At 40.4% G+C, this 15530-nt stretch overlaps 1 protein-coding gene across 12 annotated transcripts in view; it reads right to left on the bottom strand.

The window, feature by feature from the left end:
• FOXP1 (forkhead box P1) overlaps nucleotides 1-15530 on the bottom strand; it is a 695723-nt gene that overhangs the window by 213739 nt on the left and 466454 nt on the right. The gene's annotated exons all lie outside the window — the stretch shown is intronic.

Raw genomic sequence — 15530 nt, 5'->3', positions numbered from 1 at the left:
ATAATACTGTTACTTCTAATACCATTACTATTGGTGATATTAGTCATTTCAAACGTATAAAAATCTGTGACAATAGGAATGTTTAAGATTTTGGATAAAGAAACGCACTCATTTACTGAAAATGGGTAGATTGCCTAACATCATCCCGTGTTGAGTGTTTCCTCTTCAAAATAATTTGTAAGTAATGTGGCTAAATACGGAATGACTTGACAAAGCTGGGAAAAAGTGAAGGGGGGTAGAGTCAGGAAACTAGCTAGAATTAATTAGGCCTTAAACTATGAAATTTGAAACTAAGAACACACATTTTCCCCTACAGCTATAAATACAAAATACTAAAATATGAAAAAGTAAACTACCATGTCAGAGAATTAACCCTAACCATGCCCACTGGTAAACAAATTATTGCTAGATGGTTTTTTTTTATCTATATAGTTCTATGGTGGGAATGGGAAATGAATATGTAAAAATGTGAAGGCATGATTAAAAAAAAAAAAAAAAAAAACAGCTACAGAATACCTACCAAAATGTCAACAGTTGTTACCTCTGTAAAATGAGATTGCAGGAGATATGATTTCTTTTGTCTCTGCTTTCTTAGCTACATCTTCTAATTTTTCTCCAATGAACATGTAAAGTAATTGTGCAGTAGAAAATGAAAAATTATTTGGTATTCAGTTTTCAATTGAAAACATCTGAATGACACCCAAGCCTCACACAGAGCTAGCACTGAGGATTTCCCTCTTGGCTTTGGCACATGCGGGTATTTTGCAGGCACTAGTGGCATTAAGTGCCTGTCTAGGTACCTATTCCAGCACATTCCGTGGCCATCTTCTAACTGTGCCACAGTCTCTTTGCCAATATTTTATAGTAGTTACCCAAAATGCACCAGTGGCTAGTTATATCCACACACTGGTGGACCTTCTAAAACTCTTGCTTTAAAACTTTTTTTAATTAACTTTTTTTTTTTTTTTCCCTGTTTCTAGTTTTTCAGAAACTTCCCAGCCTTCCACAAATCAAGTCAGGCCACAAGAATCAAATACTATCTCAGACGGGAACCTAAACAGGGGACTTGCCAGACAACAGCCTAGGGAAGCTATTGGTTATGTGTAGCGTGTAATTATTTGCTGTCCTGGTTCTAGGTACTAATCCCATGGAAATTACAAAGGGAGGGCAGCATGGAGCACTGAGACATAAAAAATCATTGCCATGTGTAAAAACTTAGATGTTAAAAAAGAAAATGCAGGCACAAGAATTTAGCCAGAAAAAAAAAAATAGACATGCCAATAAAAAAGCTGCTTCTTAAAATCTGGCTGGCAGCGTCCTGCCCCTCCCCAATGGATACTCTTAGTAAAGAAAACATGGTAGATTTTCTTTCTCCCTTGCCTGTATTTGATTTCCAATTAAAAGTAAATATAAACTGAAACACCACCTGGATTTTAGCAAAATCCAATCCCCGCCCTCCCCCCTCCTCCTTTTTCTTAAAAGAAGAACCTGGGCTTACATATACAAACATTTTGCGAAATGACCCGTGGCAAATTGCGTAATGCCAGTAAAAGTTGTGTTTTTTAAGTTATGAGCCCCAAAGATTTTATCTGAAATAAAACCCTGATTCAATTCAGATTCTGGAGGCAAACGGTGTCCCCTTAACTCTGCCTGTAAATTTAAAACATTTGTGTGAGGGGCCCCTTCAGTCATGTTGCTAGCAGGTATGGAGGAGAAATTCTGTATTTATTAGGATGTATGGTTTCTTTTCTAGAACGGCCTACAAGAGCTGATTCTCTGCAGTCTTCATGTAGTGCTCGGTTTCTAAATGAAGAGTTTTGGTTGTCGATCAGGCCTGTGTGCTTCTTTCAATTAATCGTCTCAGTGAGGGAAGACACAAGAATTCCCCTATTCACAGAGGAGGGTTCCCTTGGAGGTCTCCAGCTTGAACGCCTACAATATTCTAAGGTGATTGGATTTGAATACGAAGTGGCCGGAGTAGCCTAAAGCGTGGAACAGTCTGGGGGCTTCCCTGGTGACGCAGTGGTTGAGAATCTGCCTGCCAACGCAGGGGACACGGGTTCGAGCCCTGGTCTGGTAAGATCCCACATGCCGCGGAGCAGCCAAGCCCGTGAGCCACAACTACAGAGCCTGCGCGTCTGGAGCCTGTGCTCCGCAACAAGAGAGGCCGCGATGGTGAGAGGCCAGCGCACCGCGATGAAGAGTGGCCCCCTCTTGCTTCAACTAGAGAAAGCCCTCGCACAGAAACGAAGACCCAACACAGTCATACATACATACATACATACATACATAAAATATTAAAAAAAAAAAAAAAAAGAATGGAAGAGTCTGGAGAAGCAACTTGGATTGCCCCGACCTCTATGTCTGAGTCCCTAAGATGTCAGGCAAGCCTTTACCGTGTCCTCAAAAGGCACTGAACAAGGACAATAATGGTGTTGTGAGCACATTTTAAAGGGCTAACTACCGTGCCAGGGCCTTTATGTATATTATTATTCAGTGTATTCGTCACATAAACCCTCTCTACAAGTTATTTCTATTGCCCCATTTTACAGATGAGAAAAGTGAGGCTCAGAGAGACTGGCATAACTCACTCAAATTCCCGCATTCAGTAAGTGCTGGAGCTGGGTTTTAAACCGTTGTCAGTAGGATGCCAAAATGTCTCGAATGAAATGTTCCTCCTACCTTTTCTAGTTCCCTAGGGCAGTGAAATAAATTTCAAGTGGAAACAGCACACATTGGGTAAGCAACTAGGTATATTTGTATATGATTGTCGCTACAATACGGGACAAAGTCCAAACAAACAAGGAAGGAACTTTGAATAGGGGAGCAGTGGAGAAATCTAAGTGCGTTTTTTTTTTCATCTATACTCTTTCGATTGACAACAGGCTGACTTTTGTCACACGTTGACGGTGGTATACAAGGATGGCTAGTGGCTGTCAAATTTGTCGGTGGAAGCACTAGAAGTTGGTGGAGAGATAGCACTAGGGAGAAGACGTGTCGCTGAAAACACAAACGTGTCATGGGAGAAAACCTTGTAACTACAAAAATTTATCCCTTGAATTCTGTACAAAATTTTTTTTAAAATATAAATATGTATAAGATATACGTATATATTTTATTTATATTATTTTGTAAATTTATATTAAATTTGTATTATATTTATATAAATACATTGCATAAAATACATATGAATCTTGCTCAAGGGACAGGTATTCTCTGCCATTTCTATACACTCATAAAAATTTCCAAACAGTGTGAATGTGCATTACATAATAACTTTTAAATTATAAAGGCAATAAATATCACTGCAGAAATTTTAGAATATACAGAAAAATGAAAACTATACAAAAACTATATGAAACTGTATGAAACTATATGAAACTATACAAAATAAAGTACAATCCCATAATTTGAGGACACGGGGAGTGGGAAGGGTAAGCTGGGACATAAAATAGATAGCTAGTGGGAAGCAGCCGCATAGCACAGGGAGATCAGCTCGGTGCTTTGTGACCATCTAGGGGGGGTGGGATAGGGAGGGGGGGATAGGGAGGCAGAAGCAAGAGGGAGGGGATATGGGGATATATGTATATGTATAGCTGATTCACTTTGTTGTAAATCAGAAACTAACACACCATTGTAAAGCAATTATACTCCAATAAAGATGTTAAAAGAAAGAAAAAGTACAATCCCATAAACATACAAAAGCTATTGGTAACTTTTTTTAATGGGCTTTTTCAGTTTTTTTCTCCCACCAATTACTGTACTATAATTTTTTAAGCTAAAAATGTTTATAATTGATAAAGTTATTAAATATTCCACAAGTGTGTGAGTCTTAATGGGTACTTATTACTTCTAACTTATGTATAACCATTTATTTAACCTTTCTTCTAATGTCAGTGATTTAGGGTATTTTTTATTTTTCATATCATATATACTACCATATCATAAATACTACCATAATGAACACCTTCAGGTATAAATCTTTCCGTTTGCTTCACATTATTTCTGTAGGTTAAATTCCTAATGACGATGGTGATGATGGTGCTAAAGATAAGAATACCAGCAGCTAACATTTACAGACCCGTATACTCAGAATATTAAACGCTGATATCATCCCCATGTGATGGATGTGTAAACTGAGGCACAGAGAAATTAACTGACTTGTGCAATCACCAAACTAGTAAGTGGCAGTGCAGAGTCATGACTCAGGCCAAACAAGCTGGCTCCATCATTTATGCCTTTAGATGCTCTGCCTTTTCCAGTGGTTATCAAGTGTGCCCTAGCCAGCAGCAGAGAATGGGTTAGAAGCACCAGAAATGCAAATTCTTGGGCCCCATCCCAGATCTACAGAATAAAGTACTCTGAGGGTGGGCCCTGCAACCTGCTTTAAGACGTCGTCCTCTAAATGATTCCCATACCTATAAAAAGTTTGAGAACCGCTGCTGGATGCTACACAATTGCTCAGTAAAAGCGTTACCCTGAATCAAAGGGTGTGACTGTTCTAAGCCTCCTGCTACACCACGCCAAACTGCCCCCAGAATGGGCTACACAAGTTTATATAAGCCACATAAGGGGGTGCCAGGGCTATATGCATCATTTTACTGTAATCTTTGCTAACGTGGTCAAAGATCTTCCGACCAGTATATAGTGTTCTTCAGTTAGAAAAGTTCAAGAGTAAGTAAACCTGGTGAATGCCTATGAATAAACATAAAATGACTCTCAGGACCTGTGCAGAGTGCTTTATATGACCTTATTTTCCAAAGTTTCCTTCAGAGCTGGCATTTATAGCGCTACATTTAAGATATCCAAGAACTAATTCCAGGGACACATTGGTAAGCATTTAGAGCCAAAAGAGGAAACCTTTTCCAAATTAGAGATAGGTTACTAATACACTTAACGTTAATTAAACATAGAAAAATCTGGAAACATTTGTCAAAACACTGAACCAGCTAGCAAATCTAATTAACATGCAGTATGGGCTGCAGAGTGTTTTAATTGGGGGCGGGCTGCACATGAAACTGTAATTGCAAAATTACACAAACACACACGTATACACACACTTTTCATAGCGAAAGGTGCTCGGGTTTCATCAGATTCACAAAGGAGGGACCTTAAAAAGGTGAACAGTATAAGAATCATGGAATTAAAGATATGACCTAGGGCAGAGAAACCCACCCACCTGGAAGAGTAAAGAGATTTTTCACTAATTGGGAGATACTGCAGAATGATAAGTCACCTGATAACAAACTTAAAAATATAAACAAACGAGAAGGTAAGAAAAGAAAGAAGAAGGGCAGACGGGAGAAAACACCAGGCCAACGCATCTTCTAGGAAAGACTGCCAGTTCATTAAAATAGCTGGACTGAGTAAAGATCTTCAAATTTGACAACTCTTTTAAAATAAGGTGCTATGGTTTCAGTTGTTCTAGCTATATGATGAATACAGGTGAATGAGCTAAAATTCAATATAAAAGTATATGAAATACGGACACCACCAACCAAATGACCAGCCTTGTCAGCTCTCATCTAATCTCTGGAAATCATACACTCAACTCAGGCAATGGTCTGTGTAAACAGATAGGCCCCGGACCATTTCCTGGAGACCAATCAACTCAGATGCTGGCATCCAGCATAAAATGACCTCTACTTACCATATGCCTCCAGGCCTTCCACAATAGAAAACCACCCTTGCTTCTCACCAAATTAAAAATGACAAAATGGCAAAGATACACCTCTTGGCCACTTAGTATCTAAGTCCTAAGCCAAATCCACATAGCTCAGTATATACCTTCTATTCATCATCTCCTGACTGAAAGGGTTAAACTAAATCAGCTGGTGTGCACATACTGCGCTACTGTTTCCTCAGTTTTATCAGTGTCTTCAAAAATTCCACCAGTACAGACACAAATAAACTCTTCCTCTCCGGGTTACTGAAGATTTATTGCTTAAATCACGTTATGTGTCGATTAATCAATTGCATCTCTTCCACAGCTTACCCTTCATGTGCTTGAAATTGTTACTAGTATTTAATGCAAATGTTCATGTCTTGTTCTAGTCCAATTAGCTCATGAACTTTATGAATGCAGGGAGATATTCAGGACATTTCTTTGCATCTTCTGGCCAACCAAGAGTCTACGAATATAAGATATGCTACTTTTTAAGGCGAATTTTCTTTGGTAGGAGAACCACGGCCAAAGATGTCTGCTCTCCGAGTGACTCCTTCACTGTCCCACCCTCCATTTTCTTGGTAGGCTGGCTGATTATTCTTCTAACCACCGATCGTGCCAAAACTTTTCATTTGTAAGATGCATATAGTTAAAGGATTAGAAAGCAACCCTGCAGGTATGATGACAACTACCCGTTAATTTACCATTTTAGAAAACGCAAAAGAAGTCTTAAAGTATGAGATGTATACATATATATGGATACTTTAGAAAAAAAGGAGGGAATGATCCTTCAGTTTTGTTACTTGACAGTAAGGGTAGAAGGTTCTGGAAGGCAAATCTTGCCACGCCTGCCATCCACTAATCCAGGGGGGTCAACAAACTTTTTCCGGGTAGTAAGTATCTTAGGTTTTGCAAGCCATACGTTCTCTGTTGCAACAACCCCCCTCTGCTGTGGTAGGGAGAAAGCAGCTGTAGACGAGAGAAAAAAGGGGCACGGCTGTATTCCAACAGAATCTTTATTTCAAAGGATAGGTGGCAGGCCAGATTTGGCCTCTGCCTTAGTTCCCCGACCCGCAGTATGGCCTGCAGGTTCAACACAGTGCTTTGTACCTAGAACTTACCCAAAAAAGGTCACGGGTAATGAATGGCTGAGACAAGTTTAAAAGAATTCCAGAACGCAACCTTGACAGTTATCATTGTGAATCACTACATTACAGGATATCACCTTGACAATCGTAACGGGGAATACCGCATACCCAGTCTACGCAGGATGCTTTCTTTCCCTCTCACAGCATATTAACGGTACAGTAAGTCTGTACATAAATGCCCGTAACATATCCGTAGAATACACGGCACAAACTTTGTGTTTGTAAGACAAGTGTAAATCTAACGAAATACATCAGCAGATCGTGATAAAAATGCATGTTGCCAAGGCATTCTCACTTAGTGCCTTGGCATGCTGAATTTCTATTGCGTGGAAATGGAAATACCATCACGAGGAGGGAAAAAAATGAGGCAAGTTAAGCAATATTATCACAGTATTATTTATCGTACACATTAGGACCAAAAATAGTCAGGAAAGAATGAGCATTATGTCATTCTCTCCCAGTCTTTAACCTTGAAAAGGGGGCTGAGTTCTTAGAGAGGATAACAGGAGTCAATACAAGAGGCTATAAAGATGGAACTACTTCTTACCGTGCAACCTTGAAAAATTAACACAATCATTCCAACAGTAAAAGGCTACTTTTGCCCTGTTCTAGGATGTTACGTCTTATTTTATTACATTTTTCCAAAAGTCTTTCTTCCTTTGGCTCTGAGAGGCCTGGCTCTGCTGTTGAGAAGCAAAGGACATTTTACGCACAATTTTCCCTCCACACTAGAAAGAGGTATACTGTGCCCTTCAGTGAACATAAAATTGATATTATCATCTCTTAGTTTATATCTCACTACTTAACCTTCAGATTAAAAGTTATTGGATTTGAATGACTAAGACATCATGTCACCTTCCCTTCCATGTGGAGAGAGGGGTGTTGGGGGTGAGAGAAGGTACAGTGATAACAACGCCGATTTCAGAACAGCTAACACTTGCCTCTCTTGACAAGCGACATGATTCTGACAATTACTTACGGCTGCGTGGATGAGAAAGGGTGCAATAAACAGTCTACTTTAGGAAGCTCTAGGGAAGATGAATCTGCGTCAGGAAGTTCATTTTATTTTGGGTACAGTCTCAAAGGCACGGTCTAAAAATGGGGCTACAGAGTTAATTCAGGAAGAACCTTAGGGTTACCAACTTCACAAAATAAAAAATCCTATCGCCTCCGAAGTCAGTATTTGCACTGTCAGTTTCTATAGAAGATACTGGAAAATACTCTCTCGAGAAGGATTAAAGAGAACAGAGCTTTCTTCCCTTCACCCACCTCTACGCAGGGCTCAACTTCAACTCACAAACAAGCCCTGCTCTCCCTCACCAGTTGAATCTATACCCCCTAAATAGGTCTTCCAAGAGCACCAACTGTTTAATAATTACACATTGTATTTTTCCAACAAAGGAAACACAACAGGCACTCCCTTCACCTTAAAAAAACAAATGCATCTAAGAAACCTGTGTCAATATGAGACACTTTATCAAAGATCTAACTTGGTAGTTTTGTTCTCGAAGAGAGATAAGCGCATTCCCTGATCAATAGGAACACAAGCAGTTTATCAGCACTTCCCATGTGACTTTTGGAAGATATACTTATTAGTAACTGGCAGAGGCTAAAGGGAAAATATTCGATAATTTTAATCTGAATAAACACATACAATCAAAGTAGAGAGTTTGAGTGACACAGGAGGGTGTCTTTTTTTTAAACAGCCTTGAAACAAAAGCGGGACTTTTCCAAAATAAATCCACCCTTTATTTACAAATTACGTTTGTGCCTTCTTTATCATATCATAATAACCGATTAGTAACCGGTAGAAAGGAGCTTGGCTTCTCCTCCCGCTGCCCTTCTCTCTTTGTTTCACGGTGCACTGTTTTGCCTGTCATTCAGACTGGAAATCTTGAATCACCCCTCATGACTCCCACTTCTTGATGCCTCCACATCTCCTATTCCAAAAGGCAGTGTCGATTTGCCAACATGCCCTTGAAACGCTTGCTCGTGACCCAGGCCTTCCTTTCTCTTTCTGTTTCATTCATTCACAGAGGCTAAGAACTGCTCTCCGCCAGGTACTGTGCTCTGTGCTGAGGAATGAGTATCAGGGGATGAGAAAGGCCTATCCCTGCGCTTACGGGGCTGACAGCTGACCAAGGGCTTCCAAGGCAGGAGGAGAAATGCAGGGAACAAGGCAGGGTCAACACCATGGTGCCCTCAGTGACAGAAGGCCTGGGTTGGTGTCCCACTGCTACATCCAGGACCAAGTGCAATGGCCTCAGAACTACGATTAATCTCTCCAGATCTCTTTCCTTCCAAGCCAGGCCGGGTCCAACCGTCTTTTTTACCTTCAGTCTACCACCTCTTGGATGGCCTTTCTTTTCAGCTTGGAAACCTCCCCCTGGCTTAGGAACTCAAGCCTCCCACAAACTGACCTCAGTTCAGCTTCTACTCACCTTCCCACCCCTCCAGGCTTTCTTTTCAGGCTCCAGCCAAAGAGACCCCCCAAGTGATGCTCCCATACTTTCCCAGCACCTCACATAGCAATGTGGTCCCCACATTTCATCACACATAGGCGTGACACCATAAAGACGAAATGAAAATAGGCAAACAAATGAATTAATGAATTTCAAGAAATTGCAAGCTAAGAAACAAAGTTAAGACATGTTTTGCAGTCCATTTAGCAGCCGCCTTGAACCAAAGCTGAGGCCAGGCCAGTACGTGAAACTCTCTTCACCACATTTCCGTGTGAGAGAAGGGGGAAAAAAAATACAGTTGTATTTCCACGAACCAAATCAAACACAGTATTCAGCACAGGGTCTCTGGAATGGTACAAGTAACACTTCATGATTACAATAGATGTGAGTTCAAAGACCAAGTGATGAAAAGAAACTTTCTAATATGGGCTTCAGTTCCCTACACAAACTTCCTTCTCTCCTGCTTCATCCACCACTTGCATTCATATTGCTATTCTACTTTGTCATAAAAGCAGTCACCTTGTAACCCTTTTTATCAAACAATCTGTGCGCTACCTAAAAGGACACTAGACTCCATCAGGCGAGCTATAGGTTTACATTACACAAACATACCAATTCTGCCTGTTCAGCACTGGTTGTCAATAAAGGCAGGCACTTGCAAAACAGCAAAGTAGGTTGCCTGCCTTCAGAGAACAGATAGGAGTCTGCCAGTTGTGCAAAACAAACTCTTTGCAATCACCCAGGCTAATCTGTCAACAAATTACCATTAAAGTCATCCCTCCTGAAAGTTCAAAAAGATTTCTGATTAGACAAGAGATAGGGAGCATTTTTTTCTTTACTATTATTCTTAGCTCACAGGTCAGGGCTGAAAATTACCTTGCCAAAGGAGCAATGCCTTGTGAGTGAAGGTACACTTCACTCACGGTGAAATGCAGCATCCGGGTTTCTAGGACTACACTCTCTTATGCACTCGACTCTTTTTCTTCTGGGCCATCTTAATTTTCAGTGGAGAGATTAATGACACACAACTGTTCAGAAATCAGAACTTGGAAGAATTTCATACAAGGCTCACATCCCGGGTTACATAAATCTTTGACAACAATATTTGGATGGAAGGCAGACCTAAACAACAGAGTAGAGAACTAAATTTAGCATTGGGGGGGAAAAGATGCCGTTTCCAGAAATAGCCACAAAAGGAATTGAGAAAAAGCGCAAGTCCGTTATTGTTGTGGCTGCTTTTTCTTTATTTGTAGGAATTATCTGAATTCCTGTCTGTTCCGTTTCAATTTGTTTGATTTTCGCTAACATGTTGGTGGCATTGATTCCTACAAAATATTTTTGACCATCAATATCGTCTATAGTATTTGAACTCTACCTTGTATCCCAGAAGAGGCTATCTGAGCAGAGCAATTCCTTTAAATTTTTTTTAATTTTATGATTGAAAACTATATTGGTCTTCATCTATGAGTGAAGGAAGGCGCTGGTCCCTATCACAGTCCCCAGCCCCATGAGGGCACTTAGTAAAGATGAATAATCTCTTCTTCTTCTGTACTTTCTTCTGACAGCTTCCCTCTTAGGATACAAAGATGCTGAACATCTTTACCCTTCCAGTGGCGTCCAGAGACCCTCCCTTTCAGACACAGTCCCTGGCTGCTACAATGGGAATTTGAGGGGATTCCCTACAGAGTTCATAAGGAACCTTTTCCAAAGAAAAGGAGAATGGGTAAGGCTGAACTGGCCACTCATACCTCATCTTTGCACCTACAGATACAAACCCAATCACCTGGGCTTCCCTCTGTAGAAGCGTAAACAAGCAAAGGATGGCCACTGGAATTTAACACGGTCCCCCACAGAAAGATGGGGGAGAATGAGAAACAAAGGGAGGGCCCCTATCATACAACCTTACTGCCCATCCAAACACTGACAGCTATTTCTTCCAGGCACTGTTTTCTACAGAGGCACTTAAAACTTGACATGTTGGTAGGACATTCTCCCTGTTCTGTTCGATATCCACTAGTAACTTCAGTCACAAAAACTAAAGGAAGAGGGCTTCCCTGGTGGCACGGTGGTTGAGAGTCCGCCCGCCGATGCAGGGGACACGGGTTTGTGTCCCGGTCCGGGAAGATCCCACGTGCCGCGGAGTGGCTGGGCCCGTGAACCATGGCCACTGGGCCTGCGTGTCCAGAGCCTGTGCTCCGCAACGGAAGGGGCCGCAACGGTGAGAGGCCCGCGTATTGCAAAAAAAAAAAAAAAAAAAAAAAAAAAAGAAAGGGATTTTTTTTGCCCTTTTTGGAAGAAAAAAAAAAAAAAAAAAAAAAAAACTAAAGGAAGGGATTCATTCTGCCATTTTGACGACGAAGAGAAGAATTTCTGAGCGTCTCTGGTCCTGTGTAATGACTCATCTTTTACCTCCTTCAATGGCTCATTGGCAAAATTCAACCCAGTGGATCCCGCTCCTTCTCGTTCATGATTTTGCAGAAGCTCCCTATCCTTTCTATTTCTTGTACCTCCTTAATAGTCATTGACTGTTTTTTTTCTTTTAAATGATTAACATGAAACATGTACGTCTTTTGGGCTAAAAGGTCCAACACCTTAAACCAAATGTCAAAGAAGCAATAATGAAGTAAACACATCACTTGTCCACACTATCCAAATAATATATCTTTGAATTCCATATTTAGTTTATTGTTTTTAAATGTTCTTCTCACAAGACTACTTCTAAACTGCCCTTCTCACATAAAACGACAGCCACACCTCAACACTCTAGCAAGCAACGCTCTCCCTACACGGATCTGCAGACAATAAAAGTGCCAGGTGGTACCAAAAAAAAAAAAGAAAAGAAAAAAAGCCCATCATTAAATGGAATGTTGTTAAGAAATAGCTGTTTTATTTAACAGCTATTCATTTTTATTGAATAAACATTTTCTAGTATGCATTCTGTTAATTGACCTGACAGCATATGCTGTATATGGAGAAACTTCTAAACATTATGCTCTATGTAATATGCTTATCTGAAAAAGCTCTCATTTGCAGCAATATGGAAATAAAATCCTGCTTTCTAAAACTCAAGACTTTTAAAATGCATTAATCCACACAGTTTGTGAAATTGCTCTGGACATTTTAAAATCCTTTCTTTAAGAAAGAAAGAAAAAAAAAACTTTAGTAATTGGTAATAGTATTTGTTGCTGAGTTTCATAATGGAGTAGTCCATATCCAATACAGAACTTTCACAGACCTAGAAATGGGACAGGGATAATAGGAAATAAAAAGCAGTGATCAGACTGGGTAAAGAATTATTCAATGGCTAAAAAGAAAATGTTCAGAAGCATTATCAAATTATATTATTAGAAAACTATTGTTATAAGAGTTTCATGCCCCAGATACAAGTAGAGTTGAAACATTACAGAGATAATACATTTAGTTTTGAGGAAGGAAGACAGTTTGTGAGTGTGTGGGCGGGCTCCTCCAGCTAATGGTAGCACCTCTCCCTGGCTGATGGCTTCTGAGTGATGATGGCAACTTCCAGAAAAGAATCACCAACTCCACTGCCTAGAGGGTACAAGTCAGCAAAGGTACTGGGTGGGAACTCAGGCTGACTGCCGGGCTATAGGCTCCCTGACTTAGTAGCAGTTCACCTCCCAACAATCGTTACCCTTGTAGGAATACTGGCCACAGTTACCAGATCTGCTGATTTTTCAAGAGAAAATGTAAAAGCCAGATTGCTCCCATTTTTCTGAGTGGTCATCACACACACACACACACACACACACACACACACACACACACACACACACACACACACACACACACACACAGTCTGTTTGGACCCGATTTAACCAACCTATAGACCAAACCCAGCACAGAAGTCACTCACTTCACAGCGAATCTTCGTGAAAGCTCTCCATCCTGAAAGGACACTTGCTCTCATTCGTAATTATCTTTGGTAATATCAATCAAACACGGAGAGGCTTGCGTTTATGTATTTTAAATCCCGGCACTAGGTAAAAATTCTCCCTATATCGTCAATGATTGTACTGGTGCAACTGGAAAATCCTAGAACATTTCAGTTTCATACACAGCATAATTAACTCATTTTTATACCAAGTCCTTTTAAGCCAGATCTTTTTGTTCCATGGACTTCTAACATACTTTACAGTTCTAATTCTCTTCCACTGTCCTACATTAATCAAAGCTGTAACCCCTGTTGTCTTTGTACTACAGAGTCAGAATGTGCCCCTGGCGAGGAATGGGGGAAAAGTCAACAGGAATTAAATTTCAGTGCAACTGTTTACTCAACTGTGGCCTGCAGTTATTGAAATTTTATCCGTGGTTTTGTGTGACTACCGCAGTAATGAATTCAGCATGGCTGTGATTTTCTCATTGCTGGTATTCTCACTTCAAGTAAAAACCTGTAGAATAAAAATGACGAAAACAACCCACGTCCATCACGCTGACATTCGGATTTCTCCGAACTGTTTAATTGTAGCAGTTTTCAGTCTGTTAGAAAACTGATGATGCGAGTCCTGTGAAACTTTTTTCAATCCTGTCGGGGTTTTTTTCTTATTTCATCTACAGATTTTCTTTCCCCCCAACAACCTGTTAAGAGCCTCATCATACACTTAGGGAAGTCACACAGCTGTCAGTATTTTATTTTAAAAGACCAAAAAGGCCTGCCAACCACAATATGTGGGGTTTTAGCCACAATGATAGACCCAACTGCTTTCTCCCTTCCCAAAACATATCCTTGGCAATTAGAAATAAAATTGTTATAAAAATATTAAAAGCACTTCGAAGTACAATCAAAAGGTATTGACCTTTATACCAATAACCCATAACAACATAATTTCCAAAGTGGTCACAGCCGAGATAAAGAGGAAAGACATGAATAACTAATTTTGCTACTGATGATTTTCAAGGACGATGCTGTTAATATGCATGTACACAACTTTCTTCTGTGAGGTCAACTTGTGGTTGCTGTTCGTGGGGGCAGGCTGTGTGTGTGTGTGTGTGTGTGTTTGTGTGTTTGTGTGTGTGTGTGTGTTGATGGTATAAAAGTAAAGTTTTTGGCTGGCTTACGACTTTGAGATAGTGGATGATTTTCAGTTTTTCAAATAAAAATCAGAAGAAGTTACTTTTCATTTATCCAATTAACATAATCTAAATACTAATTACTCGGGGTTCATACCACATCCGTCAATAGCCCCACTTCAACCACTCCATAAAGAAACAGTTGACCGGGCTTCCCTGGTGGCGCGGTGGTTGAGAGTCCGCCTGCTGATGCAGGGGACACGGGTTCGTGCCCTGGTCCGGGAAGATCCCACATGCCGCGGAGCGGCTGGGCCCGTGAGCCATGGCCGCTGAGCCTGCGCGTCCGGAGCCTGTGCTCCGCAACGGGAGAGGCCACAACAGTGAGAGGCCCGCGGAACGCACAAAAGAAAAAAAAAAAAAAAAAAAAAAAAAGAAAAGAAACAGTTGACCTTGGCCTCTGTATGGTAAGGGCACAGAAAACGGCAAACCAAATGACCAACTATTTATTCTCAATAGAACCATAAACATCTGAGAATATCAAATGAACAAATACACACACAAACACATGGATACCTTTCTACCATATACTGATAGGTGTTGTCAATAACCGCATTGGGTGGAATTTGGCCATTTGCACTAATGCAAGTGCCCAAAGTTTATACACAACATACATCATAAATCCCAGCTGATGTGATGCCCAGGAAGCAGGCACTATCGGATTTGAGCTGCCACTGAAAGAGAGATCAAATCACTTCAAGTCCTCTGAATTAAGACCTTAGCTTGTCTCTTAGTGTCCTCTTTCTCTCTGTTGTATCCTTCCCCAACAGATTCCATTGTCTCATGCAGGTTCCACCAACTTCGGATAGACTAACAATCTAATGGTTCCTTATTTGTAAAAAAATCTTAGTAAGGAGAAAATAATACATGTTTTAGAGCCTGTCAAAGGCTATATCCCTAAAACAAGGAGGGACTGCCTTGGCTTCTCTGATATAGATTCCAAGAAAATGGTTTGAGAAAAGGTTTCTGTTTTTCTTTCTCTTCCCTCAACCCCCAGCGCAATTTCCATTTCACTCAGAAAGTCCGAAGATGCACCATTCTTTTTACACCTTTTTCCAAATGGCACCATTACTTTGTACTGAATAAATGAATCAAACACTAAAATGCAACAAAAATCATCCGTTATCATTAACAAAAAGAAACAATATTTCCTAATTACAAGAGAGGCTG

Source organism: Neophocaena asiaeorientalis, unplaced genomic scaffold (genome assembly GCF_003031525.2).
Source record: "Neophocaena asiaeorientalis asiaeorientalis breed wild unplaced genomic scaffold, Neophocaena_asiaeorientalis_V1.1 scaffold130, whole genome shotgun sequence".
Classification (NCBI taxonomy): domain Eukaryota; kingdom Metazoa; phylum Chordata; class Mammalia; order Artiodactyla; family Phocoenidae; genus Neophocaena; species Neophocaena asiaeorientalis.
Note: the sequence above shows the minus strand (reverse complement) of the source record. Positions and strands in the feature narration are given on the sequence as shown.